This window comes from Vulpes vulpes, chromosome 13 (assembly GCF_048418805.1).
Source record: "Vulpes vulpes isolate BD-2025 chromosome 13, VulVul3, whole genome shotgun sequence".
Taxonomy (NCBI): domain Eukaryota; kingdom Metazoa; phylum Chordata; class Mammalia; order Carnivora; family Canidae; genus Vulpes; species Vulpes vulpes.
The window spans coordinates 148,386,634-148,406,121 of NC_132792.1; the positions used below are offsets into that span (position 1 = coordinate 148,386,634).

At 42.1% G+C, this 19,488-nt stretch overlaps 1 protein-coding gene across 8 annotated transcripts in view; it reads left to right on the top strand.

Moving 5' to 3' along the window:
- LOC112921781 (uncharacterized) overlaps positions 1-19,488 on the top strand; it is a 201,441-nt gene that overhangs the window by 44,681 nt on the left and 137,272 nt on the right. The window contains exon 8 of one of the 8 annotated variants that reach the window (XR_011996380.1): positions 18,373-19,175. The exons of 4 other annotated variants lie outside the window; for them this stretch is intronic. The gene's annotated coding sequence lies outside the window, so the exon portion shown is untranslated. Of the gene's footprint in view, positions 1-6,744; positions 6,938-18,372; positions 19,176-19,488 lie in introns of those variants that run through there. 3 more of the 8 variants (XR_003235309.2, XM_072733287.1, XM_072733286.1) reach the window with 3 other exon arrangements.

Consider the following 19,488-nt stretch of genomic DNA (forward strand, 5'->3'; position numbering starts at 1 on the left):
TCCTTCCTGTCTTGTTAATTTTCCCCATTCTCACTGGTGTGAGGTGGTATCTCATTGTGGTTTTGATTTGTATTTCCCTGATGGCCAGTGATGCAGAGCATTTTCTCATGTGCCTGTTGGCCATGTGTATGTCTTCTTTGGTGAGATTTCTGTTCATGCCTTTTGCCCATTTCATGATTGGATTGTTTGTTTCTTTGCTGTTGAGTTTAATAAGTTCTTTATAGATCTTGGATACTAGCCCTTTATCTGATATGTCATTTGCAAATATCTTCTCCCTTGCTTTCATAGATGTATCTTGCAAGAAGTTACTGTGGCCAAGTTCAAAAAGGGTGTTGCCTGTGTTCTCCTCTAGGATTTTGATGAAATCTTGTCTCACAATTAGGTCTCTCATCCATTTTGAGTTTATCTTTGTGTATGGTGTAAGAGAATGGTCTAGTTTCATTCTTCTGCATGTGGATGTCCAATTTTCCCAGCACCATTTATTGAAGAGACTGTCTTTCTTCCAATGGATAGTCTTTCCTCCTTTATCGAATATTAGTTGACCATAAAGTTCAGGGTCCACTTCTGGGTTCTCTATTCTGTTCCATTGATCTATGTGTCTGTTTTTGTGCCAGTACCACACTGTCTTGATGACCACAGCTTTGTAGTACAACCTGAAATCTGGCATTGTGATGCCCCCAGCTATGGTTTTCTTTTTTAATATTCTCCTGGCTATTTGGGGTCTTTTCTGATTCCACACAAATCTTAAGATGATTTGTTCCAACTCTCTGAAGAAAGCCCATGGTATTTTGATAGGGATTGCATTAAATGTGTAAATTGCCTTGGGTAATATCGACATTTTCACAATATTAATTCTTCCAATCCATGAGCATGGAATATTTTTCCATCTCTTTGTGTCTTCCTCAATTTCTTTCAGAAGTGTTCTGTAGTTTTTAGGGTATAGATCCTTTACCTCTTTGGTTAGGTTTATTCCTAGGTATCTTATGCTTTTGGGTGCAATTATAAATGGGATTGACTCCTTAATTTCTCTTTCTTCAGTCTCATTGTTAGTGTATAGAAATGCCACTGACTTCTGGGCATTGATTTTGTATCCTGCCACACTGCCAAGTTGCTGTATGAGTTCTAGCAATCTTGGGGTGGAGGCTTTTGGATTTTCTATGCACAGTATCATGTCATCTACGAAGAGGGAGAGTTTGACTTCTTCTTTGCCAATTTGAATGCCTTTTATTTCTTTTTGTTGTCTGATTGCTGAGGCTAGGATTTCTAATACTATGTTGAATAATAGTGGTGAGAGTGGACATCCCTGTCATGTTTCTGATCTTAGGGGAAAGGATCCCAGTGCTTCCCCATTGAGAATGATATTTGCTGTGCACTTTTCATAGATGGCTTTTAAGATCATCAGCCCTACTTTTAATGTGGTTCCCCGGATGCTCCATGCCATTGTACTGCTTATATTTTGTTAGTCAACAGCTAGATATATAGCCATTCCTGTTTGCAAGTAATGCTACAAATACTGTTGTTTTTTTCCCTTTTAGGTGGACATATTGCTTTCTCCAACAAAATCTGGGTTATTTTAATGAACAGAAGGGCTATTGACAACTTGTAGGCAACTAATTTTGTGTTCTGTCTTTGTCTGTCTGTCTGCCTGCTTTTCTCTTCCATTCTGTCTCTATCATTCTATATAAAATTTTGTTCAGACACACAGATGCACACATAAATGGAGGGAGAAAGATTATGCTCTATGTCTATATCTTTCTTTATATGTATTGGAACAATACAAATAAATGTATCTATATATAATAAATGTGCATATGTATATGCGTATACACACAGAGGCACATTTCATTTTATTGTGCTTTGGAGATATTGCATTTTTTACAAATTGAAAGTTTTTAGCAACTCCGTGTCAAAGAAGTCTACTGGCATCATTTTTCCAACAACATTTGTTGGCTTCATATCTCTGTGTCACATTTTTTTAAAAGATTTATTTATTTATTCATGAGAGACACACAGAGAGAGGCAGAGATGTAGACAGAAGGAGAAGCAGGCTCTGTGTAGGGAGCCTAATACAGGACTCAATCCTAGAACCCCTGGATTATGACCTGAGCTGAAGGCAGACGCTCAACCACTGAGCCACCCAGGTGCCCTCTGAGTCACATTTTGGCAATTCTTGCAATAGGTCAAAATTGTTCATTATTATTATATTTGATATGGTGATTTGTGACTAGTGATCTTTAGTGTTACTATTCTAAGTATTTTGGGGCACCAGGAAACATGCCCATGTAAGTCAGTGAACTTGAGAAAAGTGTTTGTCTTCTGACTGCTCCACCAATTGGCTGTTCCTCATATCTCTCTCCTCTTGGGTCTGTTCCCTAGGACACAACAATACTGAAAATAGGCCAGTTAATAACCCTACAATGACCTCTAAGTGTTTAAATGAAAGGAAGAGTCACATATCTCTCACCTTAAATCAAAAGCTAGAAATGATTAAGCTCAGAGAAAAGAATGTCAAAAGCCGAGAACAGTCAAAAGCTAGAGCTCTTGTGATGGTTAGCCAAGTTGTGAATGTGAAGGAAAAGGTCTTGGAGGAAATTAAAAGTGCTGCTCCAGTGAACACATGAATGAGAAGAAAAGGAAACAGCCTTATTGCTGATATAGAGAAAGTTCTAGTGGTCTGGAATGAAGATAAACCAGCCACAACCTTCCGTTAAGCCAAAGTCCCATCCAGGCCCTAACTTTCTTCGGTCCTACGCAGGCTGAGAGAGGTGAGGAAGCTTCAGAAGAAAAGTCTGAAGCTAGCAGAGATTGGTTCATGAGGTTTAAGGAGAGAAGCCATCTCCATGACATCAAAGTCCAGGGTGAAGTGACAAGTGCTGATGTAGAAGCTGCAAGAAGTCATTGAGAAGATCTAGTTAAGAGAATTCTTAAAGGTGGCCACGCTAAACAACAGATATTCAGTGTAGATGAAGAAGATGGAAGAAGTTGCTATCGCAGCTTTTACAGCTAGAGACAAGTCAGTGTCTGGCTTCAAAGCTTCAAAGGACAGGCTGACTCTCTTTGTTAGGAACTAATGCAGCTGATGGCTTTTTATTAAAGCCAATGTTTACTTACCATTCTAAAAATCCTGGGGCTCTTAAGAGTGATGCTAAACTGACTCTGCCCATGCTCTGGAAATCAAACAACAAATCCTGGGTGACGGTATATCTGTTTACAACATGGTTTACTGAATATTTTAAGTCCACTGTTGAGATCCACTGCTCAGGAAAAAGATTCCTTTTAAAATATTACTGCTCATTGACAATGCACTTGCTCACCCAAGAGCTTTGATGGAGATGTACAACAAGATTAATGTTGTTTTCATGCCTGCTAACACAACATTTATTCTGCAGCCCATGGATCAAGGAGTTATTTGGACTTTCAAGTCTTATTATTCAAGAAATGCATTCTGTAAGGCTAGAGCTTCCATAGATAGCGATTCCTCTGATGGATCTGGGCAAAGTAAATTGAAAACCTTCTATACTTATTGGATCATATGGTATTTCTATTTTTAAGTTTTAGAGGAATTCTTCCATTCTGTTTTCCACAGTCAGTGGCTGCACTAATTTACATTCCCACCAACCGTGCGTGAGTGTCCCTTTTTCTCCACATTCTTGTTATTTTTTTTGTCTTTTTGATTTTAGCCATTCTGACAGGTGTGAGGTGATGGTTGAGGGGAGTAGGAGATACAGGCTTCCAATTATGGAATAAATAAGTCATGGGAATAAAAAGCACAATACAGGGAATATAGTCAATGATATGTGATATAACTATACTTGTGGTGAGCATTCTATAAAGATATAGAATAGTGCACTGTGCTGCACATCTAAAAATTTTTTAAAAGATTTTATTTATTTATTCATGATAGACACAGAGAGAGAGGCAGAGACACAGGCAGAGGGAGAAGCAGGCTCCACACAGGGAGCCTGACATGGGACTCGATCCCAGGACTCCAGGATCACACCCTGGGCCGAAGGCAGGCGCTAAACCACTGAGCCACCCAGGGATCCCCTTGCACATCTAAAATTAATGTAACATCATATGTCAACTATACTCAGATAAAAAATTTAAAAAAATATTAAATATCAGAACAAAATATATAAAAATATGAAAACCTTCTGGAGAGGATTCACCAATCTAGGTGCCATTAAGAACATTAATGATTCACGGGAAGAGGTAAATATATCAACATGAACTGGAGTTTGGAAGAAGTTGACTCCAACCTTCATGGATGACCTGAGGGGTTCTAGACTTTAGTAGAGGAAGTAACTGTTCATGTGGTAGAAATAGCAAGAGAACTAGCATGAGAAGTAGAGCTGAAGATGGGACTGAATTGCTGTGATCTGGTGATAAACTTTTAGTGGATGAGGAGCTGATTATTATGGAGGAGGAAAGAAAGTGGTTTCTTGATGGAATCTGCTCCTGGTGAAGATGCTGTGAAGATTGTTGAAATGACAACCCAGGATTTAGAGTATTACATAAAATTAGTTGATAAAGCCACAGCAGGGTTTGAGAGGATTGACTTGAATTTTGAAAGAAGTTCTTCTGTGGGTAAAATGCTGTCAAACAGCAGCACATGTTACAGAGAAATTATTCATGAAAGGAAGAGTCAATCAATGCAGCAAGCTCCATTGTTGTCTTGTTTTAAGAAATTGCCACAGCTGCCCTGACCTTCAGAAACCATTAGTCAGCAGCCATCAACACTGAGGCAGGACTCTCCACCAGCAAAGATTATAACTTAGTACTGTTTAGCAATAAAGTATTTTTAAAGGTATGTATATCGGGGGTTTTTTTTAGACATAACACTATAACACACTTAATAGACTAGAATGAAGTGCAAACATAACTCTTATATGTACTGGCAAAGCAAAAAAAAATAATTTGACTTGTTTTGTTGTGATATTTGCTTTATTGCAGTAGTCCAGAGCCAAATCTGCAATATCTCTGAGGTGTGCCTGTTACATAGATCGATAGATTTGCTATATCTATCTCTATTTGAACATTCATAAGTACACATTGTTAAAACTGTGCAAAATCGAATAAAAGTTACAATAAAAATAATCTGATATGTTAAATATGATGCTAATTACCATGCCTGTCGTAGTTACATACAAGTGGAGGTATTTTTATCTACCTATTGGTGTTATTTGTACAATAGTAAATTAAGTTTTTTTCTGTTGTATGGCAGCTTTGATTAGTTTTGTTGTGCCTGTCAACAACATCACTGTTGATAGGAATGTCTCACGGACCATAGCCTCCCATTTCTTAGAAGTTAAATGTACTGATTTAGTAATGGCCCAGGGTTTAGTTTCTGCATTCTTATCTTTCTGCTTTTGTTCTCTTCCACTTCTGTGATTTAACCAGTAATTTTCAAAATGTGCAACATGTTTTTGAATCTTGTAAGTATCATCAGCACATAGGAAAAGATGAAGATTACACCAGATAACCTAAGAAGAAATCGGTGATAATTCCACACAGTGTGGGCATCCTGGCAATGTCATAGAACCTATGGAAGTCTCCCCAAATTTTGGGTCTTCCAGTTGTCATAGCTCCTACTGTGTCACTCTTCACCACCCTGACTGTGCTCTCTTATATACTCCGAAGGCAATGACTTGATCATTTTATGAGCAGAGCTCTGACTAGAACTCAGGTCACAATTTCAGGTTTAAAGCTCTTTCTACTATGTTGTCCGTGACAACAGTAAAACAACGATGGCAATTTATGTTTTTGTAGAACTGTACAGAGTGCCTCACCAATCATGCATGGTAGACAGAGCAAATACTATTGATCACTTTTAGATAAGGATGCACTGTACAAAAATCATGACCGGTGGTGGATGATCGGTAATTGGGAGACTGTCTCATACTCATTGGTCATTGGAGGAGCTTCCCCTCACTGACTCAACTGGTAGCCGTTAACCAGGCTAACAGATCAGAATGCCCCAACCTGAATCCCTTGTATTCATCAGTTGGGATAAGGTGACATTTACTTACAGTGCCATTTCCTAGCCACTTTCGCTATTGTTTAGTCTTAGCTAGAGTAATTTTGTCTTGGTGGTGAAACAGCCAAATCAATAAGAAAAATAAAAATCCACTGTCCCCTCTTGTTACACATCATTGCTTTCAATATGGCACTTGAGATTTTAATTTTCTAAGACAACATTATCACTTAGGGTTTCAGCATCTCTTAATCTGCTGACTGATGGAGTGTGTGGCAGGCATTTTCACACCAGGACCATATGGGATATAATTACCTAAGCATTACAAAGGAGATAGATATAGGAGCAGTTGTGCATCTATTATGGGGACGACAACGCTTAGGATAAGAAGAGTGGTAGCTTAGATCGATGGCAGTGAAATAGTTAAAGGCAATCAGTATTAATTGAAACTCCCTTGTTTCCTTGTTTGTTTTCTTTTGAAACCTTAAAGTTATCCAAATGGAGTGTTAATTTAAAAAAAAACTGTTTTCTTGGGAGAAGACAATATTTTGAAATGTTTTTAATTTATGAGAGCCCGTTCCCTTCAGTCTCCCATTGCTGCACGAGGTTGAACAAATGTTAGCTGCAACTAATTAATTAAGTTTGCAGAAAGTAGCAGCAGGGGATTGGAAACTTGAAGTGGAAGTGAGCTTTTTGACTGTAAACATGTTGCCTGCCTAAGAGACAGTATCTGGACTGAGTGGTTGCTGAGTTATCCAAAGAAATGCAGTATCTCTGGGAAATTCAGGCTTGGCAAAGAGCAGGAAAGAACATTGGCTCTTACTGGTAAATCCATTCACTTCTGTCCTGGGTTCATCTCATGTGTTTTGCTGGGTTCTGGCCACACAGCATGACTATGCCATCCTCTCGGCGATGAAGGTGGCCCCACAGGACTTGTTCTCAGAAGAAAAGGAACTAATATTTGTGAGTACTTTTTCTCTGCCAGGCTCTTTATATATATTCTTTCCTTTCTTTCTGGAAAGCTGATCTAACTCTCTCATTTGACAGATAAGAAAAGTAAGATCAGAATTGAAGAACTCACTTGGGATCAGTTTATAGGCAATGAAACTGGGATTCGAACCCAGACTAAGCTGATGCTGGAGCTTTTTCACTGCCAGGATGCTCCACTGCAGGATAGCGTAGGCAAGGGCTGCAGGGAGCCCTAGCAGTCTCTTGCCTGGCTTCCCTTATGGCCGAGGGAAATGTAACTCAGGGGAAAGACATGGGGCCATGGAATGTGGAAGGGTGATTGTCTGACCTGAAGGTGATCTGTAGATCACACCGAAAAATACTGAGTTAGATTCCTGAGCAAGATTCCATGAACTTGGGTCCTCGTGGCCTTCAGATTACATTGAGCTAGTCACCTTCCTTCCCTCAAGAATTTGAACCCAGACATCATTTCAGAAAAGGTGAAGGGATTAAAGCTGAAAAGTGATGATACAGAGAGAGGGGCCATGGTGGTCATAATGGATTCTGAGAGATTTGAGCTTAGGATGGATTGGAATGAACATGATGAATTTACAGAAAGGGTTTTGTTTTTAATTAAAAACTCCATGCCCATCGTGGGGCTTGAACTCATGACCCTGAGATCAATAGTTGCTTGCTCTGCTAACTGAGCCAGCCAGGCGTCCCTATAGGGAGCTTTTTGTAGAGAGGAGGCAAGAGCAGAGGCAGAGAGACAAGAAGGGACAAAACAAATTGACGTAGAGTCAACTCCCAGTCTTTGGAGCTGCTTCAGTTCCCAGGGTCTTCATGTTCCAATCATGATGCAAGGCATGGTGATCTCACCATTACCAGCCTACCTCTTCAATTTCATCATTTTGCTCTTTGAACTGCCAACACGGGGCACTATGACTATATAGATTAGAGACTTGTAGAAGAAATTTGTTAGAAATGCAATAGACCAATTCAGCATGATGAAAAATTTGTGGACTATCTGAGGAGAATTGCACATGGTTTTCTCCGAGATTAAATAAGACTTTTATTTAAATTAAATAAAAAATTATTAAATCAATCTTTTATTGAGTTTTTGATGAATAGTCCTGGTAAAAATAATCAATACAAAGTAAAAATTACACTACCTGGACCTGTACTTGGCAAAATCTATTAGAGTCTAAAGCTTGCCTGAAAAAAAAAAAAAAAGGAATGTTCTTGACTAAGTTTAAACCGGCAAATTCTGAATGAGTGAAATTAAACTTGGTAGAAACTATGGTTGCAAGTGAAAACTCACAACAGTTGATGCTATGGATGATGTAATCTCATATGGACAAAAATATGGATCAAGAAATCAAATCTTGGTTGTAAATTTATGTGGAAAAATTGAACTAGATAAAAATCATGTCAATAAATAAGAAAAATGGAAAATACTGGTAAAGCTTGCCTATTCTATATAGAAAATTATTTGTGGAATTAATTTGGGCTAATGGGCACTTCTGAGTAGTATGTTGTGGCAGGCTACTGGCTCCCACTGTAACAACTAAACAAAAATGGGATTAATTGCAAAATTATATTTTCAAAGACACTGGAGAACTAGAAGCAAAAAGTGTTAGATAAATTAAAAACTCCAGAGGGAAGTTCCTTTCCTAGGTTAGCTGATATTCCTGGCCATTTATTTTCCTGGGGACAATTGTACATATGGTCACAGGCTGAGGTCGGTGGGGCTTGGCCTAACAGAGGAATTCTGCAGGGCAGAAACAAACCTGCTGAGGAAGTTGACAAGCTAGGATCTAAAGGAGCACTAAATGTCTTAGTCGGTTTTCTTAAGGGACATCTGCTGAGTGCTGGAGTGGCTCAAGAGTCTGTGAGGCTGGGCTGGGAAAGCCAAGTCTTCATGCCTTAAAGTGCTTTGAAACCCGCTCCCATGATGGAAGGGCCTACAGCAAACAGTTGTCCTTGAGATTTTTGAAAACAGAGGTGGACTTTTTCTGATTGAAGCTTCAATCTGGCTCAAAGTCAGCTCAATTCCTCATTGGATGGAGGTGATCAGTTCCTCTCCCCATCTGCCTTTCAGAGGAATGCACAAACCCTCTGGGAGAAATAACAAAGACTTCAGTCTCTCAGGCTTTTTACACGTGATGCTGCCTATACAGTAAAATATTACGAGGCAGGTGAAGAAGCAGAAAAACAGGACTAGCAATTAAGAGAAAAGCAAGGAATAGAAGTTAAACCCTGATAGATGATCCAGATATAGGAGTTCATTCAAAGGTTTTAAAATAGTGAATATAAATATGCTAAAGAAAATGGAGGAAGTGATGTACGAAAGAGGTGAAAAGATGGGAGAAGAGCAAACGAGAGCTTGTATATAAAGGAATCAACCAGATGTTCTATAACCTAAAAATATTATGTCTGACACTAAGACTTCGCTGGGTGAGTCTAATAGCCAAGAGACAGCAGAAGACAGGATTGGTGTCCCCAAAGGCAGGCCCCAAGATAATACCTTAACTGAATCACAAGAAAAAAAAAAATTAAAATACTGAACAGAAGAGATAGATGAGTCATAGTGAAATATTTTCATACATATATAAATTGGTCCCAGGAGGGTAAGAGAGCGACAACGAGGAGAAATATTTGAAGAGATCATTGTCAAGTATTTTCCAAAAACTGGCAAAACACAGAAACCTATAGATTCAAGAGGCTCGGCAAACTCCAAGCAGGATAAAGTCCCCTACCTTTAGATACGCCATGGTGAGGATGGCAAACCAGAGATACACAGAACCCATGGAGTTTGCTCTAGAAAATAGCCTCTCAATGAAAATTCACTGATGTTGGTATTCCTTTGATTAAAATGTTTACATTTACAGATACAAAAGCAACATGGTCCTGTAGTCAGAATTGGAGGAGTAAGACTAAACGAAAACGAAAGGCAGGGTTAAGGAATCATCTTTTTCCTGGTATGAGTGAGTTTGTTCCTTGCAATCAAAGAGCCTGACTGAAATCCTTCTCTGAACATTTCTGCTTTACCAAGCCTCTTCTTCCCTTACATGATCATTTTAGCATTTTGGCTGCAGGCAGGGTTTTCAGTTTTGCTTTTTTGCTTAGTTGGCTCTCCTGAATCCTGGAATTCCTAGATTTTCAAAGTGGCATTTCTCTTGCTGTTGCTGTTTCACTGAGTGAGTGAGCAGCCTGGAGTGTTCTGGTGAGAGAACCGTCTTAGTCCCTGACCCTGAAAAGCAGTGTCCAGTAGTCAATCACTTTTGCCTTTGGGGTCTGTTTACTGTGGTTGGAGCAGACAGGCAGGAAGGAACAGTACAATGGATTGTACTTACTATTCTGGGTTTGCTCAAGTGATTTAAAAACTTTTTTTAAAAAGATTTCATTCATTTATTTTACACAGAGAGAGACCACAAGCAGGAGGAGCAGCAAGCAGAGGGAGAGGGACAAGCACACTCCCCCACTGAGTAGAGAGCCCAACATGGGGCTCCATCCCAGGACCCTGGGATCATGACCTGAGACGAAGGCAAATGCTTAACCGACTGAGCCACCCAGGTGCTCCCTAAGGTGATTTTTAAAAACAGATACTACGTAAATATTACAAAACAAATACCCCTAACTTAGAGGCAGGTGAATAGGGGGAGCATACTTAAAACATCTGGAGAGAGATGGAGATCAACCAGTGTCCTATCTTCTCATGCAGATGAAGAGATAGATGTGTCTTATGAATAATTGTCAGTGTTGACATATTTCCAGTTATGCCTTGCTGTAGGTCTTAAGGTGCCTTGCTTGCCTGCTTTCTTTTCCCTGTCCGGTCCTTTAGCTGATATTAGACAAAACTGGTACTAGATCGAGATCCTCATGACATAGCAAGTGCAGTCTAGAACTATGATCAGCTGCTCCAATCAAGAATCGAGTGTGCTCATATGTAGCCCTTGCACATAACCTCCCTCATGATTCCACTTCTCCCACAGATTCTGGGGGAGATTGTCAAGACTGTGGCCCTTTTATTTGGGTCCCAGATTTCCTTCCTAGCTCTTGCTATTCTCTCTCCCAAGAGATAGATCCTGGTCTGCTGCTCCTGGCCGTTATCTGGGATTCATTTCCACGTACTCTGACTGTCATTCATTTGTTCATTATTTCCTTTAATGTTTTTACTGATCACTCACTATATGTCTGCTACCCCACTAGGTGCTGAAAATGCAGTGGTGAACAAAATGGTGTAAACTTTGTTCTCAGAGTGTTTATTGTAGTGGGGAAGAAAGACACTAAATAAGTAACCAGACACATAAGTATCTGATTATACATTGTGATAAGCACTATGAAGGATGAGAACAAAATTCTGAAAGGGAATATCAAGCAGATCTAATGTAGATTGGGTCAGGGACCAGGGAAAACCTTCTGGAGTCAGCCAAGTGAAGATTATGAGGTAAAGTGCTCCAGATTGAGAAAAAGCAGGTGAGTGCCTCAGTGGTGGCACTGAGCTTGGCCTCTCTGATGGGCTTTCATAGTGGCCACTGAGATTAGAGCAGTGGTCATCCAGCCAGGCTCTATGAGTTTCCTGTGGCTGCCATAACTAATCCCAACAAATTTAGGGCTTCAAACAATAGAACTTATTTTCTCATAGATCTGGATGCCAGAAGTCCAAAATCAGGATCATTGAGCTGAAATCCAGGTGTTAGCAGGGCAGCATTCCTTCTAGAGGCTCTCCAAGGGATAATCCAGTCCTTACCTTTTTCAGTTTCTGGTGGCTGCCAGCATTCTTGTGCTTGTGACCACATCACTCCAGTCTTCAATGCTGCAAGGCTCTAGATCTGCAAATCTCTCTGTCCCATCTTCATGTTACCTCTTCTGCTGTGTGTGTCCAATTTCCCCTCTGCCTCTTTTTTTTTTAAAGGCCACTCGTCATAGCATTTAGAGCCCACCTGAATAATATAGCATTATCTCTTCATCTCAAGATTCTTAATCATATCTGCAAAATCCTCTTTTAGCATAGAGGGTATCATCTATGGGTTCCAGGGATTAGGACATGATACCTTTGGGGGCTGACATGCAGCCCACTACTCTAAAGTGTACTCGAATCTCTTCGGGAACTTTGAAATCTTCATTGCTTAGGCTCCACTTTAGACTAGTTTAGTCAGAATCTCTGGGTGAGGCTTAGGCATGGGTATTTTTTAAATGCTCCCCAGGTGACTCTAATGTGTAACTATGGCTGAGAGCTATGGATTAGAGCAGAATGAGGGAAGAGTGGTTAGGGTGGCAGGCAGGAAGCCATCACCGTTTGGCGAGCTCTGCTGCCCTATTAACCTGGTAAGACCCCTTAGCTAGCAATGCTGTCTGAATGAAGCCCTCACTGAATGTGCCTTTTTGAAAGGTTTTGTGATTTACTTCCTAGTGGGTCTTGGTCCTGCCTCCTTCAGTTCTTCCTACTTTTGTCCACCAAGCTGACACTGAGTTTCTAGAGTGTGTGACACCTGAATCAGTCCAAATTATGAAGAATATATAGAGCTAATAAACTGATGGAGATCGAATTTAGCTGGTATCACACAAATGTAGAGTTGAGTGTGCTGGAGTTGTAAGTCCAAGTCTGGAAAGCACGTATGGACGTACATTTGTAAATTTATAAAAACCATGTCAGTCTGCACTGCAAACCAGTGTTAAAGGCAGGCCCAGAATTGGGGAAACATACTGGGAGCCTGCCGCCCTCCAGAGCTTACTACTTGTTTTAGTCATAAAAGAGAATTTTTTTCAGGCACTTGGGTGGCTCAGTTGGTTAAGTGTCTGCCTTCGGCTCAGGTCATGATCTTGGGATCCTGGGATCGAGCCCCACATTGGGCTCTCTTCTCAGTGGGGAGCCTGATTCTCCCTCTCCCTCTGCCCACCACTCTCCCTGCTTGTGCTTGCCCTCTTTCTCTCTGTCAAACTGTCAAATAAATAAATAAAATCTTTAAAAAAGAGGATTTTTTAATTTCTCACTGTACTCACTTATCAATAAAAATATTCATTATTTTTCAATGAATATATTTGGGGGAAAATCAGAATTCGGCTTATGAAGATCCCCATAGCTATCACTAGCCTTGGCCCTAAGGACAAACCCAGTCTCACAAGCACATAGGCATGTCACTTGGGAGCTATGAGAAAGTCCATGTAATCTGCTGAGAATTTGCTAATCTGAGAGAAAGATCCAATTTAGGGAGTTCCTATAAAGCCTCCATAGCTATTTGCTGGTAGAGTGACATTATCAAATGGCAGAGAGAAATTCCCAAGCCCAGCTCATTACTGGGCCACTGGGGATTAATCTGAGGACAGCCATTTTTGCTTCTACAACCACTTAAATTGTCTCTGGGGAGGTAAAGATGCAATGATCTCACTTTGGAGGCTATGGTCTTTTCATGGTCAGATCTACTAATAGGCTTCATCCACAAGCAATGTTGGTCACGCCCGGAAAGCATGAGTTGCACTTTTAAGTACTGGGAATGTTTAACTGGAAATTCTTGGTGGACGAGTCCAAGGTCTATGTAGCATCATCTTCCTGACCCTGTGTCACACCATCTCTAGCACAGTGCCACCTTCAGTTTGTTCCTACTTGTTGGTGACAATCACCTTAACCAGAGCTGGACATCATGAAAAGATTCAATGAAAACATGGTGCTTCTTTTGGAAAGTCCATCTACCACCTTCTTCCTCCTAGCTACCCTCTCCTTGTTTCCATAACTATGTACACCAGATTATTTCATGACACTTGGTAAAGACATTAAAGTGTGTCTGTTTACTGGTGGGCTATTCTCTGGGTACTCTTTCAATTTAGGGGGCTGAGCGGTGTTGTTTTTTTTTTTTTTCCCTGGATCCTTGGTGCTAAGCATGCTCAGTGTTCAATAAAAATATTTGAATTTCTGTTGGGCTCCCTTTCAGCGCCCTTTCAAAACAATTTTTATTTAACATATCCTTCCTTTTCCCAAATGGCAGTTGCATGTCTTGTGAATATCTTGCCTTTTGTCTTGATTATCTCATCTAAGTGGAAACCTATGAGTCACATGTTAATCGCAAAAAATTCTTTCCCACTAAGATCTGGCAGGTGGTCCCAGTAATACCTTTCTTATCTAGGAAGCAGTTCAATTATTTTCACCTATGACAAAATACTGAACTCACTCAGGAAGAAAGGATAGAGGGATTGAAATCGCTAGCTCCGCCACCCCCATGTGGGGTAAGGTGTCTGCAAACAGCCTTGCTCTCAAGCATAAATTCCCCTCTTTTCTCTGAAGAGGGGCACTGTCCGAGGCATTGGCATGCAAACACTTGCAAAGTGAAAATGGATACACTTCCACAGCTCCTCATCCCTGGCCTCCGGAGGACAGCTTGCCAACCGTGCATGCATGTTGGTTTGGCACCGAGACAAATGTTCCCTGGAGCATAGATTGAAACCACCAAGCTGATATCACATGGGACGCCAGCCAAATCCTGACCTTGTTCTCTGTAGGTGAGCGGCTGTGGAATTAACCTGTGATGGTCTCCTGCTCCCGCCCTGTCGGTGGCCTGGGTTTTTGTTTTTGGTTTTCATTTTTTTTTTTTTTTAATGACAATGTTTGAATCTTATTGCTCTCCTTGCTCCCTCGGGTATCTAGCAGCCACAAAAACACTCTCCTGGTCTTGGCTTGTGAACAGTGGGCAGCTTCTTGGCTCCAAGAAATGGGCAAAATGCACGATTTCTCCTTGCCCGGTGTCTTCTTGCCCTTTGAGAGAAAAAGGCCACTCATGGACTGTTCCAGAATCGTGCCTGGGTGGCAAGGCCTGTGGGCTGGCAGCACGGGTGTCTGTGATTGGTGTCTGCTCCTTTCGCCCCCTCCTCCTCTGCATTTTCTCCCTCTGCTCCAACTCTTCCCATCCCCTTTTTTTTTGTTTCCAACACTTATTTATTCAGAGCTTCCAATATTCTAAGTTTTTCATGAATTCAGGGCTTTAATTTAGCATGTGGGGTGCTGGCTCTTCCAGCAAGCTGCTTTGGTCATTATTTCCAACTTGAGGGAATAAAGAGGCAGCAGGGTGCAGTGGGAAGAGTGGGGGCTGGAAGCCAGCAGGCCCGGTACTAGTCCCAGTTCCACTGCTAACAGGCTGCGGGACCCTGGCCGGGACACACCCGGGCTGCTAGCCTCGGGGTCCTCTCTCCATAGTTGGGGTGAGGAATTTGAACACACCGATCAATCGCTGAGGCTCGTCCCATTCGCTCCTCCTGGGGGGCTCACAGTCTATGTGAAACCCATATGGGGTTGTGCCAATCTCACTTCCTTCTTTCTTTTGAAAAACTTTATTGTTACATGAGTGAATGAAGAGATGTGAGCTGAGTCCCTAAGCTAGATTTCTCAAGTGTGGGATATGGTGGGGGAATCTTTCTTTATATCAATGTCCAGAGGCTCAGAGCCTGGAAATGAAATTCAAGACGCTTCCTCTCTTGAAATGTGCAACTGTCTTTTCCACCCGGATAAGAAAAAGAGGCGAGTGGTATTTGCTGCTTTTTTTTTTTTTTTTTAAAGAATCCAGTTTCTGTACTGTGGCATAAGCACATATAATTGTTCAAGAAAAATTGTACTTTTGGAAGGAAAAGGTTAAAGTTGGCTACTGATATTCATCAGGAGATGGATATTTAATCTTTAATCTCTTGTCCGAGGCCTCTACTTTGGATCAACTCATTATCCCGAATAAACGATGTGTCATTCCCATTATTTATGTTTCACTGCAGCCAAAGTATCTGGACCTCGTTTTAGTAAGCGCCATTCATTTCGACCCATTCAGTATTAATCTCCCTGCTAACATCTTTCCTGTCCTATGTGCTGTCCCCTATTTGCTTTTATGTTTTCTGCAGAGTGTTTATAAAAGGATAATCTTTTACAAAGCAGACAGAATTTTTGTGTATAAACTGCTCTGTTTGAATGCCTCATTGATATACCATCTAAAAACTGAAGTGTTCAGCAAGATTAGCAAAGCCCTGAGCTATTGAGCTGGGGAACACATGAGAACTAGTCCCTTCTCTACAGGAGGCAAAGGTGATGAAAGATGCCTTTGCTGTCGCGGTCGTAGCAAAAGCAGAGCCATTGCCCATACAGGCCCTGATAGCCCTAGTTGCCCAGAAATTCAAGGCAAGCAGCTCAGAAGTCTCTTGGAAAGGGATAAAGAGTGCGGTGGTCTGATGACCTCTTTCCTGGAATTTTCTCGGCCAATGCCATGGCTGTACAATCGCTGAATTTGCATGGAGTCCCCACTTCAGCGAATCTCCTTTTCCAATGTGCATGTGCTATCTTCAGGCTGTTGCTCAAGTGCTCAGGGGGGTTTGATGATTTGTGTTCTTCGGGTCTACCTTGTAGAAAGGGCAGGAGGAGCAAAGCTAGGATCCGAAGTGGGGGGCGGTCTCTCCTGTCTCCTCCATCTTCTCTCTCCAGGGACTGGGATCTCATCCAAATGGCTCTCTTTTGCAGGGAGGAGAGAGAGATCACTGCATTTCACAATGGACAAAGAGGGTTCCTTTGTGGAATTTTGCATGGCATGGGGTCCCAAATATGCCACTGATAAAAAGACTTAACAGATGGACTCTGAGAATAGGAATATGTTCAAGAAAAAAAAATTTTTTTTTAAATCAGTGAAAGGGGGTTGTGAGTCTGGCCACTATGGGAGCCGAGCATGGGAAGCCGTACTGAGCACAAGCTTTGTACCTTAGATGGGGCAAGTGCTGCTGGTAGAGATGCATGCAAGCATCTGAAACACAGCCTGTGCTTGGGCTTTTTGTTGGCAATGCTATGGGGGGAAGAAACATCCCAAGATGCGCCATGCCAAAAATTATACGTGCCTTCGAAGAGTAATTTTTCCAACAAATTGACTGCTTGCTCACTCAGTAGGAAGGTTTGTTATTTTCTAAGAAGCGTCCTTTGTAGACCTGAGATTTTTGCCTACCTTCCACATTTATTAGGGAAAAGTTCAAAACAGACATGTGGTCATGCCATTCTAATGGCATAAATGCTTAAATGCTAAGGGCCTGCCAAATGTCTTCTGAAGACCTGAGCTATTAAAAACACCCAGAGTGTATCCATCAAGACTCAGTCAACAGTTCAGCACTTTTTAGGATTTTGTTTTAGCTCAATACCACTCTGGTTGGCCACTGATCATGGCATTCACTGGGATGGCGCCCCTTGCCTTGATCTGCAATCTGCACCACAGGAGGGCTGACCGACACTTGGGGAAGATCTTGAATCCTAGTTCTTTAGGGGCACTCTGCATGGCCTGTGGGAAAACTGACTCCAAAGGACAGTTCTATCTCACCTTTGGCAAGAAAGCTCTGTATTTGGGGGTGATGGAGGGACTGGAGGAAATGGGAATTCTTACAGTGTGCCTGACCACCTGTGGTGACCAAGACAGTGATGAGGTTCTCCTGACAGGGAGCAAAACTCTTGATGGTAGGGGAGCTCACTGTGTGGGCCCTTTTGGCTTTGAGGAGCCCCCTTAACAAGACACAAAGTGAGCTCCTCACACAGAGGGGCTGCTTCAGTTATTCAAAGCGTGGATCTCAATGGAGCCTCGTTTGGAACTTCATTTCATCTACTTTCCATTCCTATTTTTTTTTACATCACTCTTTTTCTTCTCTCCTTTTCTCTTTAATTTTCTTTGCTTCCTTCCCTCCTTGTCTTCCTTCCCTCCTGCCCCCTCCCTCCCTTTCTTCCTCTTTCTCTCTGTCTTCTCCTGTCTCCATCTTGGAGCTACTGGGGATGATAGAGTTTAGAAACATGATCCTTGCTTTGAAAGGGTGACAGTTAAAATAGGTAGACCCGGCCAGCACAAAAAACGTCTCACATTAGGATGGCCAATCGAGCTCATTGGGCATTTTCACACCCGTCACTTATTAGCCGCTCCCTGGAGCCCTGTGCTGAGAAGATTCTGAGTTCAGAGCTGGGCTCAGAGGGAATGACTGTCCTGATCAACTGGATGTGACAGCAAAGGACATAAAGGGAGTAGGAAGGAGGAACACTCATGGCAGACACTCGCCATCCTGGGTCTAGATCAACCATGGCACCACTGATACTTGGACTGGATAGTTCTTTGTTGTGGGGGCCTCCTGTGTACTGCAGGATGCTTGGCAGCATCGCTGTCATCTATGCACTAGATGCCAGTGGCACCCCTACAGTCACGACAACTAAAACTGTCTCTAGGTATTGCCAGATGTCCCCTGGAGGGTAAAATTGCCCGTGCTGTAAAACCATGGGTCTAACTAATTACCACCGGACTAAATATAGGGAAGCAAATGAGAAAGGTAAAGGGTGCAGGAAGGATGTGGAGTCCTGTGGAGGAGATGAGGCCGTGTGGGAGGTGTGGCATGTGTGTGCCAGCAGAGAACTTCTCAATCACTCTTGTGGTCTGATCAGCTGTGTGCTGTATGCTGCATTTCCACAGTTCCAGGGTCGTATCCATGACTAGACCAGCACCTTGTGGAATAGAGCCTGAGATCACAGCAGTAAGGACTGAAGTCTACTCTAGATTATCGATCCTAAGATTGGTGGAACTCTGGATTCTACTCCTGCTGTCGGTGGAATGTTCTGTGCTAGAGATTTCAACAACTGCTGATGTATTTGATACACCAAAGGCTTCAGGACTCATTCAAAGTGCCCAACTCGATTCTAGACTCTGTTTCAATGTATGGCACTGAAATTTCAGCACGGGTCATTTCGGAGAATGTGATGCAGTAGAAAGGTCTGGGTTTGACTTTGAGTTCTGCTCATTGCTCAGAAGCTTGAGACAACAAGCAAGTCACCTCATCTCCCTGCCCCTCAGATTGGTATGTGTGAAGTACGGATAGTATCTCCTGTGCAGCAAGGTTACCATGAGATGATGTAAACCAGAGGCTGTCTCAGGAATTGGCACAAATTAGAGAGTGAAAAAAAAAGCATTAGTTGCCTTCCTTCTTGCCCTTCTTCCTCTGAATCTTGTCATTCTTCTAGGTTAAGATGGGGGAAAGGATAGGGACTTCTGGTTTCTGACAAAGGTTTCCTTGAAACTGCCTTGGAGCACATTCTACCCACTTTCAGAACACCAACCGGTAAGAAAACCTGTGTAAGCCTCAGATTGGACTGAAGAATTGAGTGAGTGTATGTATCCCTGTCCAGTATGCCCCCTGAGCATCGCTGGTACTTGAGAGCATCCTTCTTCATCCTGTGCAATGGGAGGGCGTGATGTGGGGTCATTTCCCTAGCCCAGTAAGTTGTTGTTGTTTGTTTGTTTTGGTAAATATTTTATTTATTTATTCATGAAAGACACAGAGAGGCAGAGACACAGGCAGAGGGAGAAGCAGGCCACCTGTGGGGAGCCTGATGCAGGACTCGATCCTAGGGACCTGGGGTTCACAACCTGAGCCGAAGGCAGATGCTCAACCCCTGAGCCACCCAGGTGCCCCCTACCTAGCAGTAAGTTTCTTAATAGTTAATAAAAAACAAAAGTCATCTCAAGGGACCAAAAGAGGGATCCCTGGGTGGCGCAGCGGTTTGGCGCCTGCCTTTGGCCCAGGGCGCGATC